The sequence below is a fragment of the Brassica napus genome, chromosome C5 (assembly GCF_020379485.1).
Source record: "Brassica napus cultivar Da-Ae chromosome C5, Da-Ae, whole genome shotgun sequence".
In the NCBI taxonomy this organism is placed as follows: domain Eukaryota; kingdom Viridiplantae; phylum Streptophyta; class Magnoliopsida; order Brassicales; family Brassicaceae; genus Brassica; species Brassica napus.
Genome location: NC_063448.1, coordinates 12905811 through 12927618, shown reverse-complemented (window position 1 = coordinate 12927618; position 21808 = coordinate 12905811). Strand labels below are relative to the sequence as shown.

Below are 21808 nucleotides of genomic sequence, written 5' to 3'. Positions count from 1 at the left end.
TTTACATATTGGGAGGAAAAACAAGAGAGATGAGAGAGATGGCTAAATAAGAATTTTAAAAGAACTGGTTCATCATTTATGAGATTCCGAGTAGAGAAAAAAACAGCTCGATGTGATCCAAGGTGTCAGCTCAAACCATCAATTTATCTACTGTAAAATGGTGGTGAAAGATTTCAGGAAGAAATAAATAGAACAGAGAGATGAACGACAATATTTCTCAAGAATGTTTTTTTTTTATTCTCTTCAAATACCACCTATAGAGATGTTATTCTAATGAAGATGTTTTTAACTAGAAAATGATGTGAAGTCTCTTCAATTCCTTTTTCACAATTTTTTTTTGTAAATAATGTTTAGCTTTGATTAACACTGAATTTCATACGGTTTTTATAAATGGTTAATTGAATAACAGATGATTTTAAGTGAGATTTGATAACTTTGCACAAACTCCTTATTGAATAACACATGATTTGAAACTTTTTCTGAAAATCTTTAGTTGAATAACAAGGGATTTTAACCAAATCCCACAATCTCTTCAAATCCTTATTTCAATAGATTTTTGTTAAGGATTTTATTGGAGTTAGTTTCCAAATCAACAATAAAACAGCAAGCTGAACCCACTGTATCCAAATAAACAGCACCATATGACTATGAATCTTCAGCTGTTAAGCTCGAGGAAAAACATCAAGCTGAAAAAATTGAACATGTTTAGTTACAAACTCCAAACATTATTACCATACAAGTTTGAAATATATTACAATGCCAAACACATCGACTATATTATATCTTTCAAAGTCAAATAAGTTGTTGCCCCACTCAGTACCTTGCATAACATGCTTACATCTATATAAACAGCGAATCTATTGACTTGGATCTTTGGAATGAGTTATAATTGAACCTTTACAGAAAATGTAGTAGAGAGCCAAAATAACATACAAGAAGACAATATCATTGAACATAATGCAAGTTACAACAAAGGCCAATCTTGCTCAGCCTCAGACAACTTCTTCAGCCTCAGACAACTTCTTCTGGCAGCTCTTCTGGTTTTTGAGGCTGTTTACTTTACCTGAATGGTCAAACCGAGATCAACAGTTCCATTCTTCAATCGATCTCTGAATGCTTCAAGTCCAAATCAAATCCCAAAGTAGTTTGGACCCTGTGGAGGTGTAAAAGAAAACTCTAAGTTAGGTGTAAAAACACATCTTGTGTGTGTTAAGAGGTTAGTGTGTTGCTAAAACCTTAAATAAGTTGTGTTGAGGACAAGAGAGGGCTAGGATGAAAAGTAAGAGAAAAGAAACATGATCATGATCCAATGGAATGTGGCCTACAGTTTAATCAACGGCCAGCTTCAATGTGTAATCTTGTTACATTCTTGATGCTGTCATAGCCAGTGGTACTCGTATCCCCTTGTGCTGATAAGATTTCAACACCGACCAAGTGCTCATTCACCTCTGGCTCATTATACTGATCCGACCCCTCATGTTTGGTTTTTCCGACTCTCAAGGCCTCAAGCTGTGCAGCTACTTCTTTCATCCTTGGCCTCTCCACTCCCATCAGTCTTGTACACTCAACAGCAATTCTTGCAGCTTCATGTATCTCCCTCTGCTTATTCTCTTTCATCACTTGGCCATCAATGACCTCGTGCAACCTATTTTCTTTCATGGCTGAAGCAAAATAATTCACAAGATGTTTTGACTGTTGTGGTTTTTCAAAGCACAATGCCTTTTGACCTGTGAGCAGTTCCATCAGAACTACCCCAAAGCTGTAAACATCACTCTTCTCGTTTAGCAACCCTGTGTTGTAGTATTGTGGGTCTAGGTAACCTAGAGTCCCTTGCACCATAGTTGTGAGCTGTTCTTTATCCATCGGTATCAGCCTTGAAGCACCAAAGTCAGCTACCTTTGCAGTTAAGTTTTCATCCAAGAGTATATTAGCAGTCTTGACATCTCGGTGGATGATTGGAATAGAAGCAGAGGAGTGAAGATATGCTAGAGTTCCAGCAATTTCTACGGCTATCCTCAGGCGGTGTTCCCATGTCAGAGAAGAATCAGACATGGAACCGTGCAAGCGGTCGTAAAGAGTGCCACTGTTTATGAACTCGTAGACCAGCAAGGGAACTTCAGTCTCTAGATAGCAGCCCTTTGTAGACTGTTCCCTGGCCTCCCTGCCCCAGGATTCTACTTTCGACCTAACCATTAGTTGCTTCCTTCATTCCTTCCTCAGTAAAGATTTTGACATCAACGTTTGATGGCCCTGCTCCTGAGAGTCGCTGTCTCAACATGCCGCCACCGTTTTGCTCAAAGAAGTGTTTTCGGAGCTCGGTGTTTTTCCTGTGCTTTATTTTCTGTTGTACACAGCTAACGACAAGCAAGATGGCCAAGAAGCTGACGGTTGTTCCTGATCACATAACCCAGAGATACTTAGAGCGAGATTTTTTTCACAAATGAAAGAATCCAAAACAAGTGATGGGAGCTTACCAAAAAATTTTTGACTCCATCCGTAGTATTCAGGCTTGTGTTTACGCATACAGCCATTGGTGGTGGCATTCAAGTCAAAACCAGATGGGCAACTAAAAAGGAAGTGCCCCATCGTGTTTACACAGGTGCTGGAATCTGAACAGTTATGTTTATGGATAGTACACTCATCTATGTCTGTCCCAAATAAAGAAAAAAAACAGCACAAAAAATGTGTGAGGAACAGAAGTAACAATCAAAAATATGAAAGAAAGAACAATCTCCTAAAAAGCAAAAATAAAATTTCTATCACTAAATTGGTCCATAAGGAAGAAAATGTCTGAAATAGCATTTAAAGAGTTAGAAAACTAAATTACTCTTGGTGAATAATATATTTAATATAATTTTAAATTTCAAATATTTATTTTAAATATTATTATTATTTTAAATTTTATACCCTAAACTTTAAATTGTAGACCTAAACCAAAACCCCTAAATATCACCTCTAAAATCTAAACTCTAATTTTTAACCAATTAATCCTATAGAGATACATGCTAATTTGATCTTTTTTCATTATGTGTTATTTTATGATACAAATTTATTATTTGCTATTTTAAGGTATTTTATCAAAGAAAGAAAAACCAAAAGAGGTAAAAACATAGTACCTTGACAGCCGTCTGGAAGATAAGGATTCCCATCGTAACCATCTTTACATTTGCAGTTATACCCGGTTCTTGTAGTAGAGTCCAAACACAGGCTGTTCTGACCGCATATGCTTGTGTTTCCGAGTTGCTCGCTTGTATGGCTTCCGATAGACCAATCCAGTACCACAGGGAACTCCGTGACATTCCGCAGATTCTGAAGATCTTGGGAAGGAGAGAAGCTAAACATACCTTCTTCGACAAGAAAGGCGTAGAAGCAAGGATTAAAGTCACTAGAGACGGAGGTCTGGCAGCAGCCTTCACCAGAACACAGCCCGTCTTCCTTTTGGGTGGAATCGCATAACGACAAGCATCCAGTTGAGTAGCTTCGATCTCCAATAGTCGTTGTAAGAGATATAGAAAGTATATATTAGACTTCCTAGGATTATGCACTAACGTCTCTCTCTTTAGTGCTGTATATTACCTTCCTTATTTGATCATGTACTCTCATATATATGTACACATTACGTGATAATAATATTCAAGCATTCCATAACCTAATATGGTATCAGAGCTATAGGCTCCAATTTTTTTTTTTCCGCCGTCTTCTCTTCTCCTCTCTTTATCTCTTCATTCTGATCCTCTCCTATCATGTCTGAGTCAACTGCTGAGCGTACCTCTGTGTTCAATACACAAGATCCTCAGAGCACTCTGCTCTCCGTTAACATGTCTAGCGTCACCAAGCTCACCACTGTGAACTATGTGATGTGGAGTCGCCAGGTCCGAGCTCTGCTAGAAGGACACGAGCTCCAACACTTCATTGAAGACACCAACACTGCCCCTCCGGCCACAATCATGCTCAACGGTGTCTCATCTCCAAATCCGGCTCATGCTCCATGGCGCCGTCAAGATCGTCTCCTTTACAGCTCCATCATCGGCTCTATCTCTCTGGCTGTTCAGTCCGTGGTGTCTAGTGCTAACACAACCAAAGAAGTTTGGGACACGCTCACCACAACCTTTGGAAACGCCTCTCGTGGCCATATCAGACAACTCAAACTTCAGATCGAGCGCTGTGTTAAGGGCACCAAGACAATCAGCGAGTATCTACGCCTCATCAAATCCAAAGCCGATGATTTGGCCCTCTTGGGTAAACCTATGGATCATGAAGATCTCGTTGAAAGGATCCTTGCTGGCCTCAGTGATGACTACAAACCGGAAGTCGACGCAATTCATGGCCGCGATACAGCTATCTCCTACGCGGAACTTCATGAGCGGTTACTTAATAGAGAAGCCATCATCATGTCTAGTGAATCGGCTCCAGTCACACCGATTGTTGCCCACGCTACTGATACTCGCTACTCTCAGAACAACAACCAACAATGGAGGCGCAACAACAATAACAACAATCAGGCTCGCAACAATCCGAACACCAACCAACCTCGCTTCACGAAGCCCTATCTAGGCAGGTGCCAAGCATGTGGGCAACAAGGTCACAGTGCAAAGTACTGTCCTCAGTTTCATATCGTCCGTGGTCCTGCACCAAATCAACAGGCGCACACTCCACAGAGGAATAACGGTCCATGGAACAATGTTTCACCATTTCAGCAATGGCCACCGACGGCTAATCCTGCCATGATGTCTGACTCCTCCACATGGTTACTTGACTCCGGGGCGTCTCACCATATGACCTCTGACTTAGCAAACCTATCGCTCCACAATCCATACAGTGGTGGTGATGGTGTGTTACTTGGAGATGGTTCAGGCCTCAACATCTCTCACTCTGGTTCCCTCTCACTTCCCTCATATACTCGACCTTTCTTTTTAAATAAAGTTTTATGTGTTCCTGCTCTTGAAAAAAATTTAATCTCTGTTTTTCAATTGTGTACTGCTAATGGTGTTTCTGTTACTTTTACCCCAACGTTCTTTCAGGTGAGGGACTTGGACACAGGGACACTACGTCTCGAAGGGAAACCTAGAGATGGAACGTACCATTGGCCACACTCAAACTCATCGAAACCTTCTCTTGCATTTGCTTCTGCCGTGAAGACAACCTTGTCGGATTGGCATTCCCGTTTGGGACATCCAGCTTTTTCAATTCTTCAAAAAGTAGTTTCTCAATTTCAGTTACCTCTTGTTTCAAACGCTTTAATGGCTCAGCCATGCAATGCTTGTTCGATTAATAAAATGCATAAGTTACCTTTTCAAAACTCTACTCTTCGTTCTTCTCAACCTCTAGATGTAGTGTTTTCAGATGTTTGGACATCTCCTATAATTTCAGTTGATGGTTTCAAATATTACGTTATTTTTGTAGATCACTACACTAGATACACATGGTTGTATCCTTTAAAGCTTAAATCGCAAGTCTTTGATGTTTTCACTCGGTTTAAAGCATTGGTTGAAAATCGATTTCAAACCAAGCTAAGAACCTTATACACTGACAATGGGGGTGAATATATTGGACTGCGAGATTTTTTGGCAAAACATGGCATTTCTCATATGACAAGCCCGCCGCATACACCAGAACATAATGGCATCGCAGAACGTCGTCATCGACATATTGTTGAAACAGGACTTTCCCTCCTGTCTCATGCATCGATGCCACGGTCCTATTGGACATTTGCGTTTGCAGCGGCTGTTTACTTGATTAACAGAATGCCTTCCTCGGCTTTAGAGTTTAAAAATCCTTTTCAAACTCTTCATGGACATAGTCCAAATTTTCAAAAGCTGAGAGTATTTGGATGTTTATGTTTTCCTTGGCTCCGACCTTACACATCTCATAAGTTGGATGCCAAATCAACACCTTGTGTCTTTTTAGGCTACTCTATTACACAAAGTGCATATTTTTGTTTAGATAGAGCAACGTCTCGGATTTACACGTCCAGACATGTAGTCTTCCATGAACATGTTTTTCCTTTTTCTCTACCTGTGCATCTTGAGTCTGATGATACTGATGATATGGATACTCCAACTTACCCTCCTGTCAAGCTTGTGTCTATACATACTAATCCTGCAGGTTCTGTTCCTCCACCACAAGAAGGACATACGCATCCCACACAGGCTCCTCCAGAACCGTCTTCGACACTGCCTGACATGACAAACCCCATGTCTACTACCACTACGCCACAGACAACAACTTCAGCGGATCCTGCTCCACCAAACCCACAGCAACCTCCGCAAGATCGTCCTCTTCCTCCGACCAGACAGAGCACTCGTCCTCGCAAACCGGTCCAAAAGCTGAATCTTCACACCAAAGTGGTTCAAACAACGGAAACACCACCTACAACAGTTGCTCAAGCTCTAAAGAGTCCCCACTGGCGGAAAGCCATGACTGATGAATACGATGCTCAAATTGGTAATCATACTTGGGATCTTGAGAACTTGACTGATGATTCTCGTTTTAATGTTGTAGGTTGCAAATGGATATTCACAATCAAGAGAAATCCGGATGGGACTATTGCTAGATACAAAGCTCGACTAGTCGCCAAAGGCTTCACACAAAAGCCGGGAATTGACTACCATGACACCTTCAGTCCCGTAGTTAAACCAGCCACCATCCGGACAGTATTAGGCACTGCGGTTTCCTCAAACTGGCCCATCCGCCAACTTGATGTCAACAATGCTTTCTTACAAGGCACACTCAAAGATGAAGTATATATGGCACAACCACCAGGGTTCATCAACAAAGACAACCCCAATGCAGTCTGCAGACTTCGCAAAGCCATTTATGGGCTCAAACAAGCTCCCCGAGCTTGGTATAATGAGCTCAAGCAGTTTCTTCTACAGGCGGGATTCTTTAATTCCGTGGCTGATGCTTCATTATTCATATACAGAAAACAGGGAGTTCTTCTTTATATGCTTGTTTATGTGGATGATTTAATAGTAACTGGCAACAGTCAATCACATTTGTCCCAGTTTATCTCCTCCCTATCTCAACGTTTTTCTCTTAAAGACTTGGATGATCTATCTTTTTTTCTTGGTATAGAAGTAACGAGATCCTCTACAGGCATGCTACTAACTCAAACTCGCTATATTGCAGATTTACTTCATAGGACAAAGATGGAGAGTTGCAAACCTACTGCTACGCCAATGTGCTCCACTACACCTATTACTCTGTTTTCTGGAATTCCTCTAGCCGATCCTACTGAGTACCGAGCAGTTGTTGGCAGTCTCCAATATCTCTCTCTCACCAGACCGGACATTTCTTTTCCAGTCAACAAGATGTCTCAATACATGCACAAACCGACCGATGAACACTGGAATGCAGTCAAAAGAATCCTCAGATATCTTGCTGGTACTATGACCAAAGGCATCCGCCTTCATGCCAACAACACTCCATCTCTTCATGCATTTACAGACGCTGATTGGGCTGGAAACAAGGATGATTATACCTCCACTGGTGCGTACATTGTCTACCTTGGCCGTAACCCTATCGCATGGTCCTCCAAGAAACAGAGTGGCGTGTCACGCTCCTCGACAGAAGCCGAATACAGGTCTCTCGCTTCTACTACTGCAGAAGTGTGCTGGGTAGCTTCACTCCTCACTGAGCTTGGGATCAAATCTCCTACCCTACCAGTCATTTACTGTGATAATATTGGTGCCACCTACTTAGCCGCAAACCCCGTATTTCACTCCCGCATGAAGCACTTGGCATTAGATTATCATTTTGTTCGACAATACATACAAGCAGGTCAACTTCGAGTCTCCCATGTCTCCAGCCATGATCAACTTGCCGATCTTCTTACAAAGCCTCTTCCTCGACCTGCATTTGAAAGACTGATGCTCAAGATCGGACTCTCTCCCGACCGTCCGTCTTGTGGGGGTGTGTAAGAGATATAGAAAGTATATATTAGACTTCCTAGGATTATGCACTAACGTCTCTCTCTTTAGTGCTGTATATTACCTTCCTTATTTGATCATGTACTCTCATATATATGTACACATTACGTGATAATAATATTCAAGCATTCCATAACCTAATAGTCGTGGTCATGACCGCGTAAGTGTTACAACCCACGGCAGTGAAACTGTTCTTGTTGGAAAGAGTGAAGTCAACCAGAGTAGTGTTGTAGATAATTCTATCAGTCAGATCTGTGCTGTTGTAGCAAGAGTAGGATATTGAATTGAGGATGCGTAGCTCGCCGGTGTGAGAAATGTTGATCACTTGCAGGTTGCCAGTGAATAGCTTGTTTTTTGTTTCATCACAGGTGAGTAGGAAAGTACTATGTCCCGCATAGTAACAATCTGGAGAAGTGCCAAAAGGGTACTCGATTGAGACGTTGCCACATTTAGTTTGGCAACTTGGCTTAGATTGACACTTAACAAGCTGTGTATAAGCAAGAGAGAAAATGACCACCAAGAACAGACCATGCACCTTGTTCATCTTCTCTCTTTCTTTCTTTCTTTCTTTCTTTATTTCTTACTTTTCAGTGTTTTCTCATCTCCTTGAGGTATTTGATTTTTTTATAGGAGATTAACCTTAAGTCTTGAGATGTTTCTGTCTTTACTCGTTTTCACAGTCATGACCATTTCAGTGTAACGCAAGGAAGAAGTTTAAGTACCTTAACCCGACGGCCACGTTTGGTAGTGACTCCATAATTTTTTTGGTTGTATACAAAGATAACAAGGGTTGGTAGGTCCAAGGAATCTTCAAAACGTGAAGAAATGGTAAAGAAAATCATAATATTTATATTAGGCTTGTGCAGGGTATCCTCTGGGATTTGGTTCGGATATTTCGGATTTCAATTTTAATTTGTATCACACCCGAGGTTCTATTCTAGTTTAATTTGTAAGTACAGATCGAGTAATTTTGTATCACACCCTAAGTCTCATTCTAGTAAATTTGTAAGTATGAGTCGGGTTTGGTTATAACACATCAGTTTCATTGCTAATTTGTATCACATCCTAAAGTATACCTGAAGTAAAAGCTAAAATTTTAAAGCAAAACATAAGAAATCACTACAAGAAAACATAAGTTTAACGAGGGCGGTTTTCGTCGTCAGTTCGTCGTAAAAGAGGCTTTACGAGGAATTAGCGAGGAAACAGGTTTTGTCGTTACTCGTTCTTCGTAACATATATTTTCTCGCCAATCCGTCGTAACTTAGCGAGAAAAATATTTCGTCGTAAAGACGAAGTACATCATTTCGTCGTTAAGACCACGTAAATATTCCACGTAAGGAGGTCGCTATATTTCCTCGTAAATACCTCGAAACGTGTTCCTCGTAAACTACACGTAACTACCACGAAAGTATTTCCACGTAAAATACACGTAACTACCACAAAAGTATTTCCTTGTAAAATACTCGTTTATCTTTCCTCGTCATTTCCTCGTAAACGTTTCCTCGTAAAATACTCGTTTATTTTTTCTCATCATATACTCGTAAAGTTTCCACGTAAATAGGTCGTAAATTAGCTACGAATTTACTTCGTTTTTTTTATTTTACAGAATTTAAAAAATAATTAAAAAATAATTAAAATTATTTAATTTATTAACAAAATTATAATTTAAAATAAAAATCAATACGAAAATATTTTATATATAAATAAGTTTTGAATTTATAATACAACAACCGGAAAAAAAAGAACTAAGGGTCGTTCATTGCCTGGTAGAATTCCTCACTCCTCGCAACATCCGCCTCGTTATGTGTGTCGGATGACTCGCCTAGAATGAGATGTTGTTGTCGCATGTTCCTCAACATGGACTCTCATTCCGGATTTGTGGCCGCTATAACGTCAAAGAAGCCCTCGACTCCACCTATACGAGCTTTTGTCGAGGCCAACTCGTTACGTAGCTCAGTGACTTCATCATCCCGTCGCTGACCATAAGACGATGTCGCTCTCGGAACATCGTTGACGGAACCAATCCCCAACGTCCGTCTCTTTTTTTTAGGGACAACCTTAAAAACAAAAAATAAATATTGTTAGTAAAAATTTAAAGTTAAATTAAATGAATAATAAAAAATTAAAATTTTAAAAAATTTACCCCCTCGTAAATCTTATCCACTTCAAGTGTGGATAAGGTGACGGGTAATCCGTCGGTAGACTGCTGGGTCAGCTGGGTCTGGCGGTCTTCAACCCGAGCAACCACGTCGTTGTAGATTTGCTCGGACTTGCCATCTACAAATATGCCCGCCTTGTTCTTGTGGGTCCTCTCGTAAAATTCCATAAGAGACGGGAGATGTCCCGTCTCTTTGGCCTAAAAAACATTTAAGAAAGTTAGAATAAAAATATATATATATATTAAAAAATTTATTTAATAAAATATTTAATTACCATTTCCATACGGACACCGGCGTGGGGTTTTTGGCCCGTAGTGTGAAGCATCGGCCCGTTCCCGTGCTCATCGACCGTGTTACGGGAGTTAGAGCAAGACTGGGCAATTCTAATGGAATCAGGAAGACGCCAATAACGGATGAGGCCATCCCACACATCCGTGGTGAGCTCAGCGGGTTTGCCACGCTCATATCCCTTCACGATCCAGTCACCCTTCCAGTTGGAGATCGTGTCCAACAAGCGAACTTTCGCCTTCGCGTAAACTGCTTTCCTCACCCTCTCAGTGACCCCCGAGGCCCAAAGATATTTTTGCTGTGGAAAAAATTAAATAAATAATTAGTTTTTTTAAAAGAAATATATATAAATCATGAAAAAATTAAAGTATATATAATTAATTAATAGAAACTTACAGCGTAAATTTTGAACCACGTCTTTCTGACGTAGTGAGGCGTCTTACTCCAGTTCGGATGTAGCATGGAGAAGTAACCTTTGATCGTGTCGGTTACGTCCGACGCAAGACATCTGTCAACCCCAAACCTGGAAAAAAAAATTTAAAATATAAATTATTTTTTAATGTTATAAAAGAATTTTAAACGAATTAAAAAAAAATTAATGTAACATACCACAAAGTTCCGTCCGGTCGGTCGGGATCGATGACTGGTAAACCTTCTCTGCCTGGCAGACGGAGAATGTCCTCGACAGTGTACTGCGAGTAAGAAGCACTCGTAGGCACCATCAAATCGGGATGAACATCGGCGGGCATCGGAGGAGCCATCGGAGGAGGCACAGGAGGAACCGATGGTGCACTAGGAGAAGGCGACCGAGAGACTCTCTGAGAAGGCTGAGTCTCGGGGACAGTCTCCGGACCCGAAGAACTGGGAGCTGAAGAAGAACCGGGAGCTGAAGAAGAACCGGGAGCTGAAGAAGACGACAGGTCTAAACGACTACCAGGCTCACCGAACATCTGTCTGTAATGGGGAATAAGTCTGTTCTTTCGAATCGTCTGGAAGAAAAATTTAATTTTTAAAATTAACATCAACAGTATAATTCCCTACATAATCCACCTAATCAACACTAATTAACATAAAACCCGTAAACCTATCTAAATTCCCCATACTAACCACCTAATCTATCCTAAACTAATCAAATTAGAGAGGAATTAGAGAGACTTACCATTGCTACGAAATAAAAAGGAAGTGGAGAGGAAGTGGAGAGGAAAGAAAGAGTGAGCGCTCGGGAGTATATATAAGATTACTTATCCTCGTTATTTCCTCGTAAAGTTACGAGTAATTATAAAGGCCCGTGTTTAGCTTTACGAGGAATTACAAAGACCCGTGTTTTATTGTACGAGGAAGTAGCGAGGAATTACAAAGGCCCGCGTTCAGGTTTACGAGTTTTTTACGACGATTAAGCTTACGTGGAATTTACGAGTCAACATTTTACGACGAATTAGCGAGTCCCGCTTTTCTATAAATACCCGCAACTTTCCTTCTCAAACCGCACACAAACTCACAAATCACACACAAACTCACAAATCACACCCTATCTCAAATCACATAACTCAGCAAAATGCTTTTCAAATTAGAAATATTTGAAAAAAAAAGAAGAAGAGAAGTAAGATATTGGAACACATGTGGGCTAGACTTACGTAAGTCACGCCACATGTGATTCTAGTATCTTTCTTCTCTTCTCTTCTTTTTTTTCTAGTTTTTATTCTGCGAGGAATTAGCAAGGCCAGCTTTCTTTTTTTTTGGTTACGAGGTATTTACGACGATTTGCGCTTACGTGAAATTAACGAGCCTCGCGTTCTTTATTTTTATATTTCGTCGTTATTTCCTCGTTGGCTTACGAGTGCTTTACGATGATTTCTTCTTACGTGAAATTAACGAGCCCCGCGTTCTTTATTTTTATATTTCGTCGTAATATCCACGTTTATTTACGAGGAATTACCGAGTATTATGTTTAAATCCCTAAAATCCGAAACCCCAAACCCCATCTTCCTTATCTTCTACTTCATATATTCCAAACCTCAAACCCATCTACCCTTTAAACTCGATATATTCTTTCACCTCAATCTATTTTTTCCACTCCAAACCCCATTCCTTAACTTATTATCTCAATATCTTATTTATAAAACAAACTCCCACATTACCTTACACAAAATCAAATACATCAATCCGAAACATCGACATTCTCGTCATCACTATAAACATCATCATTTTCATTAAACTCGTCTTCAACAGCTTCCTCTGTGGCATCGTCGGTAATATCTTCGTACTCGTGATTATGCGGATCAATGAGAAGGATGTCATCAATTTCTTGTTCAGGTTCCTCGACTTCATTTATCTGTTCTTCTTGCAAAGGTGGTTCTTCTCCACTGATGATTCATCCTCGAGGTGTAACTTTGATCACGGCTAACCAATTTATACCCGAATCTCTCATCAGAGGGTATGGAAGGAAGCTAACTTGGTCTGCTTGTGAAGCTAAGATGAAAGGCTCAAATTTGTTGTACCTTCATCCACCGTTGACAGCAACTACACCGAATTTGTTAAACCGAACACCTCTGTTGACGACGGGGTCGAACCATTCACATTTGAAGAGGACGCATTTCAGCTTCAATATCCCTAGGAATTCGACTTCAATAATCTCCATCAAGATCCCATAGAAATCTGTTTCCCCTTTCACACATATTTCATAGTAACTGGTCGCCTGCTGTCTACCATACTCATATGTGTGAAAAGTATAGCCTCGTGTGAAATACATCTGTGATGTGGTGACCTTTACAAGTGGAGATTGAATTACTTCGTGTAACCACTTAGGATAATCTGCATCGTCGACATAATCAACCTGCAAAAATAAAGAGAACGTTGAAATACAGATCATGTAGGAAAAAGAGTTTGAGTTAATTAATACCTGATTCCTCAACCACTTAATAAAGTGTTGATCTTTCCTTTTGTCTACGTCACTTGTGGATATACCAGGAAATGTTTCTTCGACTTGAGAAACAAATAGGCTGTAAAATCACATTTTATATGAATGAATCTCTCGCAATTATATGTGTTTAGAAGTGTCCATATATGTTACCTTTCAAAATAACGCATCAATGGATCCTCGCAATTGAGTAGAATATAGGTGTATGCACTATGAGCGTCTTGTTCACTCGACCACCAAACCTCTTTTGACTTCCCTCCGAGTCGCCCAATCTAGCTAAAGAGATCTGGAACACCAGCAACTGCATATGTTGGCGCAACACCACCATCATCATATCTTCATGGAGCTCTTCTCCGGGTACGTACTTTTGACGCAAAGTAGTACGATGTGAAGTGAGAAACTTCTTCCGTCAAACTTCCAGCAATTATAGAACCTTCAACTTTGGCGAGGTTCCTTGCTTTTCCCTTCAAATATTTCATGGCTCGCTCATACTGATACATCCATCCGTAATGTACAGGTCCACGAAGCAACGCCTCATATGGGAGGTGGACAGCTAGATGCTCCATGACGTCAAAAAATCCGGGAGGAAATATCTTCTCCAAGTTGCACAATAAGATGGGAATGTTCTCCTGAAGCTGTTCCACAACTTCTTCTTTAAGAGTGTGTGTGCTCAGATCCCTGAAAAATGCTCCAATGCCTTTTATATTCCAGAAACAATTAAACACATTGTTAGTCATATATTATTTTGCAAACTAAACCGTTATAAAATTATTGCGCTATAAAACACTACCTGCAAGTGCTTCATGTACGTTTGTTGGAAGTAGCTCCGCAAATGCAAAGGGCAGTAGTCGTTGCATAAAGACATGACAATCATGACTCTTCATCCCAGAGAACTTTTGACCCTTTTCAACACATCTAGAGAGATTTTAAACATACCCATCGGGGAACTTCACTTCTGATGCCACCCAGTTGAACAACACCGACTTTTTTTCCGAAGACAATCTGAATATCAGAACTGGAACTTGTCCATTGCTTTTTATATGTAACTCGCTTCTTGAGCAAATGTCCGGCAAGTCCAACCTTAATTTTATGTTGTATTTTGTCTTCCCTGGGACATTCAATGTTGTATTCATGATGTTCTCAAAGAAATTCTTCTCTATATGCATCACATCGAGGTTGTGGCGCAGAAGAAGATCCTTCCAATATGGCAACTCCCAAAATATACTCTTCTTGTGCCAGTTGTGATGAACACCGTAAGAATCATACATATTACAAGGGACATGCCAATTACCACCCCAACGAATTATTTCGTTAGCTCCGTAGTAGTCGATTTGCGCTTCAATTTGTTCTCCAGTTAGATATGGAGGAGGAGTGTCTCTCACAACCCTTTTGTGCCTAAACAAATTCTTGTTTCTTCGGTACGGATGGCCAATGGGAAGAAATCGACGGTGACAATCAAACCAACTTGTCTTTCTACCATTCTTCAGTTGAAACGCATATGTCGTTCCATTACAATATGGACAAGCTAATCTCCCATGTGTAGTCCATCCAGACAACATCCCATAGGCAGAAAAGCAACTTATGGTCCACAAAAGCATCGCTCGCATCGTAAAATTCGTCTTCGTTGAACAGTCACACGTCCTCACCCCTGTTGACCACAAATCCTTCAACTCTTTTATCAGTGGTTGTAGGAAAACATCCAGGGACTTTTTTGGATGGTTCGGACTAGGTATTAATATGGTCAAGAATAGCAACTCCCGTTGCATGCACATCTCCAGTGGCAGGTTGTATGGCGTAAGAAAGACTGGCCACAATGAATATTATCTCCCTGACATTCCGAACGGACTAAATCCATCTGTGCATAATCCGAGATACACATTTCGGCTATTGCTAGCGAAATCCGGATGTACTTTGTTAAAATGTTTCCAGGCTCTTGCATCTGATGGATGAGTCATCTCACCATCGTCTGAGTATGCTCGGCATGCCATCTCATCTTTCCAGCTGTCTGCTCTGATTGGTACAATCTTTTCAATCTGTCTGTAATTGGTAGGTACCACATCCTTTGGTACGGTACCCTATTACGTCCCCGTCCTTGCGGCTTGAATTGTGGCTTCTTGCAGAATCGACATTCTTCTAACTTCTCATCATCTCCTCAGTAGATCATGCAGTTGTCGATGCAAACATCTATTATCTCCGAAGGCAACCTAAGACTATAAACCAGTTTCTGAATCTCATAATAAGAATCAGCAGACACATTGTCTTTCGGCAAATACTCTTTAAACAAGTCTGCCCATTCGTTCATGCAACTTTCGGATAGATTGTGATCAGTTTTAATATTCATCATTCTAGCAGCCAACGACAAATTAGAGAGACCTTCTCTACAACCACTGTAAAGTGGTTGATTTGCCGCGTTTAACATTTCGTAAAACTTTTTTGCATCTATATTAGGTTCTTCGTCTTCATCATGAGCTACAAATGCATCAGCTACCATATCATGAACCCTATCATAATCTACCATCTCCTCCTGATGGTAACTATGTTCATTATGCAAATGATGATCAACCGGTTCTTCCTGAAAATTGCTATTACTACTACTAGCTTCATTCTGATCATAATTATAACCTTCTCCATGTTGAAACCAGATATAGTAATTTGGCGTGAAACCTCTATTTATTAAATGCTTCCAAACATTTTCACGGTTTGCCAATTTCGAATTGTTGCATTTCCGACAAGGACAGAACATCTTACCACTTTATTGGGCGAGCGGTGTTGATTCTGCTTGATGCATAAATGTCTCCAGCCCCGCAACGTATTCTTTCGTCACTCTCCCGTTAGCATCTCTATGCATATACATCCACTTCCACAACTCGAAAATATTCCCGGAGCCAGCCATTTTTTTTTCTTTCACGTTTTTTTTGTTGGTGTGTTTAAAATGATGTTTAAACGTCCCTATTTATAAAAAAATTTTGAATCTGGTAGTTGTAATTTTCCTACGAATTTACGATGAAAATTAGTTAGGTGGCCGAAAAAAAAACGTGTGACAAACAAAGTTGGTGGATTCAAAATTTCGTCGCTAAGTAGACGTAAATTATTTCCTCGTAAAGACTACGCTAAGTTTACGTGGAATGTACGAGGAAATACGATTTCCTCGTAAAAGCCACGTCACTTTACATCGACTTTACGACGAAACTGTTTCGTCGTTACTTTACGAGGAAATAAGGCTGATTTTATTTTTCCGCGTAATTTCCTCGTATAGTCGACGTTAATTAACGAGGAAAAATATTCCTCATTAATTTTCCTCGTTAAGCTTATGTTTTCTTGTAGTGAATATATAAATATATTTATTTATATAGAATTAGGTATTTAAGGTACTTAATTTAAAATATTTATTTTTAGATATCATATCAAAATAAATATTGAATTAAATATTTTAAATACATAATTATGTTTCATATATTTATATTGCCTATCAATTTGGACATTCATATCGTTTTTTTTAGATATTGTTTTGGGGTTTTTTCTAATTTTTGGGGTTTTTTGGGTTACTCGTTCGTTCGGGTTCGATCAATAACACTTCGGATCATATGTTTTGTAACACCCTACAAAATTTATTTGAGTATTTTTTTACATTTTGAACTGGGAACAGATCGGATTTTTTCATGTTACGGATTTTATACCCAAACCTAATATTTATGTTTAATTAATTATATGGTTAATTGAATAGAATATCGATTAAAAGAGAGCAGTGGACATTGGTGAACTAGTTGAAGTCCATCTTTTTGGTGGCTAGTATAAATAAGCAATACAAATCCTACATCAGACACTAAATCGCGAGTCTAATATTTATATATGTTTCAGTTTCACATAAGATGAAGTGTTTTGTGAAGTAACAGATCCAAAAACAAACCCGTGAGGGTGGGTTTAGATCTAAAATGGATAATATCATACTAAGTGAAGAATTGAATATGTTGATAGACATCTAGCTTTAGCTTATCGTCTGGCTCCCGGCAAAAGACATTTGATCTGACTCTAGTGGAATGATTGGCTGTGAGGAGATCAGGTCGGTCACAACATAGTCAACCGTCAATTACCTGTCATTATATTACCAGCCCAAATATGTGTATGTCTTTAATTATCAGCTCATTTAAAGGTTGCCTTAGTCCTTTCTTTTTTCCTTGATATTACCAGCCCAAATGACATTATAACTCACGGTGTAGGCATAAGGCTCTTGATAATATCGAGATCAACGGAGGGTGTATTTCTCCAAAATGGCAAAATCGAAGAGGCTCTTTTCTTGTGTGTCAAGGCATTGGAATTAGAGGTTCAGATAGGTAATGACGATCTTAACCTTAGCTATGCCCTTGCTCTTGCTCTATTTATAGATACAGATTCATGAGTTGGGAAATTTGAACACCAACACTAAACTTTTCCATTAATAAATCTGATAGAGAAGTTTACAATACAATCAAAGATGAGTTATAAACACAAGGATTAATGATCTGACGAACAGGGGCGGATACGGGTCACGTGCCCCCAACTAATTTTTTTTATTTTGTTTGTATTCAGTTGAAATTTTGAGTTTTTGAAGCAATTAGCTCAAATCATATGATAATGCGCCCGTCTAATTTAAAAGTTTGTAGCTGTGCCCCGATTAAAAGTTCTCCTAGATCCGCCACTGCTGACGAATGAAGAATCTCTCAAATACAGAGGTTTTTTTTCTAATGTTATTTCTTTTATTATTTAGTTTAAATGTCAAGCATGAAAAGGAAGAGAAAATATCCAATAGAATGTGCCTACAAGTCTAATCAGCGGCAAGATTAAACGTGTATTCTTGTTATATTCTTAATGCTGTCATAGCCAGTGCTAGATCCGACCGCTGATGTTTGGTTTTTGTGACTCTTAAACCCTCAAGCTGTGCATCTACTTCCGTCATCTTTGGCCTTTCCTCTCTTGTCGCTCTTGTACACTTAACAGCAACTCTTGCCGCTTCCTGGATCTCTCTATAATAATTCTCATTCATCATTTTCCCATCAATAACCTCGTGCAACCTATTCTCTTTGGTGGCACAAGAAAAGTAGCTCACCAGATGTTTCGAGTATTGTTGTGAGCTGCTCTTTATCCTTTGGTATCAGCTTTGAAGCACCAAAGTCAGCTACTTTTGGAGTTAAGTGTTCATCCAGGAGAATATTAGCAGTCTTGACATCACGGTGGATGATTGGAATAGAAGCAGAGGAGTGAAGGTAGGCAAGAGTTCCAGCAATTTCCACAACTATTCTTGCATCACAAACTCTGCTACAAATTTACATGTCAAGGTTCTTATTTGGTAGTTGTATGAAAAAAGATTATAACAAAATAAAACCATTTTTGGTTATATTATTATTTTAAACAACATATAAAAGTATAAAAGAATCGTTTTGGTTTGAATGTCACATGTTTAGTCACTGAACGCAACGCTGGTAATATCAAACCTATTTTTAATTTATAATGTAAATTCACATTGTTTGTGATTTTGGTGATATCAATTATGTTTTTTTAATTTATGAAATATATTCAAATTTTCTGTGGTCCATACATTGATCGCATTAGTTCAATGTGTTTTTTTTTTATTGTCACTGAATATTTTATTAGAACGACTAAAAAAAATGAGTCCAAAATAATCGTCCAAATCATGATATCCATTAGCCTTTTTGCTAAATCATCAACAACTAAGTTGTCCGATCTAGAAACATGATAGAAAGATTTTGCTGTAAAACCAAAAGAAATCGACCTGATATTGTTCACAATTCCGATGATTTCTTTTGACTGGAAGTTGCCAGAGATAGTTCTGATGAGCGTTAAACTATTGGACAGAACCTTGAGTGCGGAAAAGAATTCTAAAGTTAGCGCCATGCAAAGTGTCGATCGAATAGTGATGGCCTCTGCAATAAGGGGTGAGCTGAAGCTTTCGACCATAGATCTATAGATTGGAGTCTCCAGTCCTGGACCCGAGAAGACCCATCCCAATCATGCTGTCAATTTGTCTTTGTTCCATTCTGCGTCGGTCATACATGATACAAAACTGTTGTCAGGATGGCTCCTTGGTGCTTGTTTGGCCCGATCTTGATGGAGAGGAGGTACTTTCTTTGCTTCCATGGCTTTTCCTTGTGATTGAAACTGGTTTTAGGCTAGGTGAACCCTGTAAACTGACATTGAAAGTAAACATGGGCTAGATGAACTCGGTAATCTGAAGCTAGATGGTGGAATGCATCCGAGCTATAATGATTGAGCAAAACTGTAGCCACAAACCATTTCACTACCAATTTATCAACATCAAAAGTCCAGTCCTCAAAACTTCGCAATGATGTGTACTGGAGAGAGGGAGACTTGAGAACAACTTAAAGTGACCATGAACAAAGGTGTAACCCAATACGAGAACACGTTCAACCCTAGTTCTAGGCGTTGAACACAATAGCTTTAATAAAGAGTTCTTCCTTTATTGATGTTTAGAAAACTTCTCAATAACTAAACACAAGCTATTATCTTTCTTTCTTTCTTATGAGATCTTCTTACATTAGATCTCCTTATATAGGTAATAGGGATCCTTAACTTAACCTATTACACAATGAATTAGGTCTTTCATTTTTCCTAATTCTAATAGGTTTAGTTAGTTATCCGAATTCCACTTAAGGATAACTTCATTTTCTAGTTATCCTAATTACACTTAAGGATAACTTCATTTTCTTCATGACTTCTTTTTTAGCAATGTTGAAGCTTATCTCCAACATTCTCCCCCTTAAGCTTCAAGCTTCCATTGCTAAGATCTTGAACTCGAATCAGTTCCCTCATCTCTTTGAATTTGATTCTTGCCAACGCCTTGGTCAAGATGTCCGCGCCTTGAATACTTCCTGCAATGTGTTCAACTCCATGCACATGTCCTTGCACATGTTCTTGTAGATATCCATTTACTACAAGTCGTGATTTGAACTTCTTGATAGTTCCATCCGCATCCTTCTTGATCTTGAACACCCATTTGAGACCAGTGACCTTTATATGAATTGATTTATCAACTGGCACCCATATCTTGTTCTTGTTGATTGAGATGATTTCTTCCTTGCAAGCATCTCTCCATTCTTTCAAGTCTTTAGCTTCCTTAAAGCTTCTTGGCTCATTATCCTTTGATAGTAGAAGTCTCTCACATTCTTCTTTGGCTTGAAGAACATAATCAACTAGATAGCTCGGTTGACAACTTGATCTTCGCAGATGTTGAACTGGTTCTTCTTGATGAACAGGTTGTTCCGCGTGAACATGTTGTTCCGCGTGAACATGTTGTTCCGGTTGAACAGGTTGATGTTGATCTTCTATCACATTTTCATCTTTGGTGTGATCATGATCATTATCGAAATCACCTTCATTATTGCCTCCGGTTTCGATATGATCGTGATCATTATGATGACTGTTATTCACCACCACAAGTCCTTCTTACTTTCGGTATACTGAACTTTCCTTAGAGCACTTCTGAAACTTTAATCCTTTCAGTACTTGATCAAGCTTCGTGTACCAGTCTCGTGGAGCTTGCCTTAGTCCGTCTAAAGTCTTTCTAAGTTTGAAAACCTTAGTTCTTCTCCCTTCTTTTCAAATCCTTCAGGCTGAGATACATACACATCTTTTGTCAATTCTTCATGTAAGAACGCTGTCTTCACGTCCAAGTGATGGATCTCCCATCCGTTTGCAGGGGCTAAACCGAATAGCAATCTGATAATCTCTATACGAGCAACTGGTGCAAACACCTCTTCAAAGTCTATTCCATGTTCTTGAACATATCCTTTAGCCACGAGTCTTGACTTATACTTGTTGATTGAGCCATCTGCATTCTTTTTGATCTTAAAGATCCACTTGAGGCCAATAACTTTGACTCCGGCTGGTTTGTCTAATAGCACCCACGTCTCATTCTCCTCTATAGAATCAATCTCGTCTGTGCAAGCTTTTCTCCATTGAACAAGTTTACTGGCTTCTTGAAAGTTAATTGGTTCGTCATTGAGTGCAAGAAGTAGAAACTCACACTCTATGTTGGCCAGTAATACATAGTCTTTAAGATAGCTAGGACGAGTTGACTGACGTGTTGAGCGCCTAGGTTGTGGTTTGATTTGTTCAACTTCTGGATTGACTTGAACAGGTTATGGTTTCTGCGCTTTAGTCTCTTCAGCAGCATGTTCTTCCTGTTGAGTTCCAACCACGAATGGACCATGTCCGTCGTCCATTGTAGCACCCCATGACATCTGAAACATACCAGGTTCGCTCTGTTCTTCCTTGTTAGCTCCCTTCCAATTCCAACACTCCTTCTCATCTTGAATCTCGGGCAACCCGTGAACCATCTGTTGTGTCGCCATGGACATTATAGTTTTGAAACTAATGTGTCCGAGCCTAGCATGCCATCTCCAAGTATCTTCATCCATTCTCGTGAGCAAACAGGCTGGTCTACCAACTTCAAATCGCAACTTGTACAGCCGGTTAGGCGACCTTAACACTTTCGCCAGTAG

The 21808-nt window shown here is 39.5% G+C and overlaps 1 pseudogene; it reads right to left on the bottom strand.

Moving 5' to 3' along the window:
* Positions 1 to 841: 841 nt before the first annotated feature.
* LOC106397322 lies at positions 842 to 3558 on the bottom strand (annotated as a pseudogene).
* Between the last annotated feature and the right edge of the window lie 18250 nt (positions 3559 to 21808).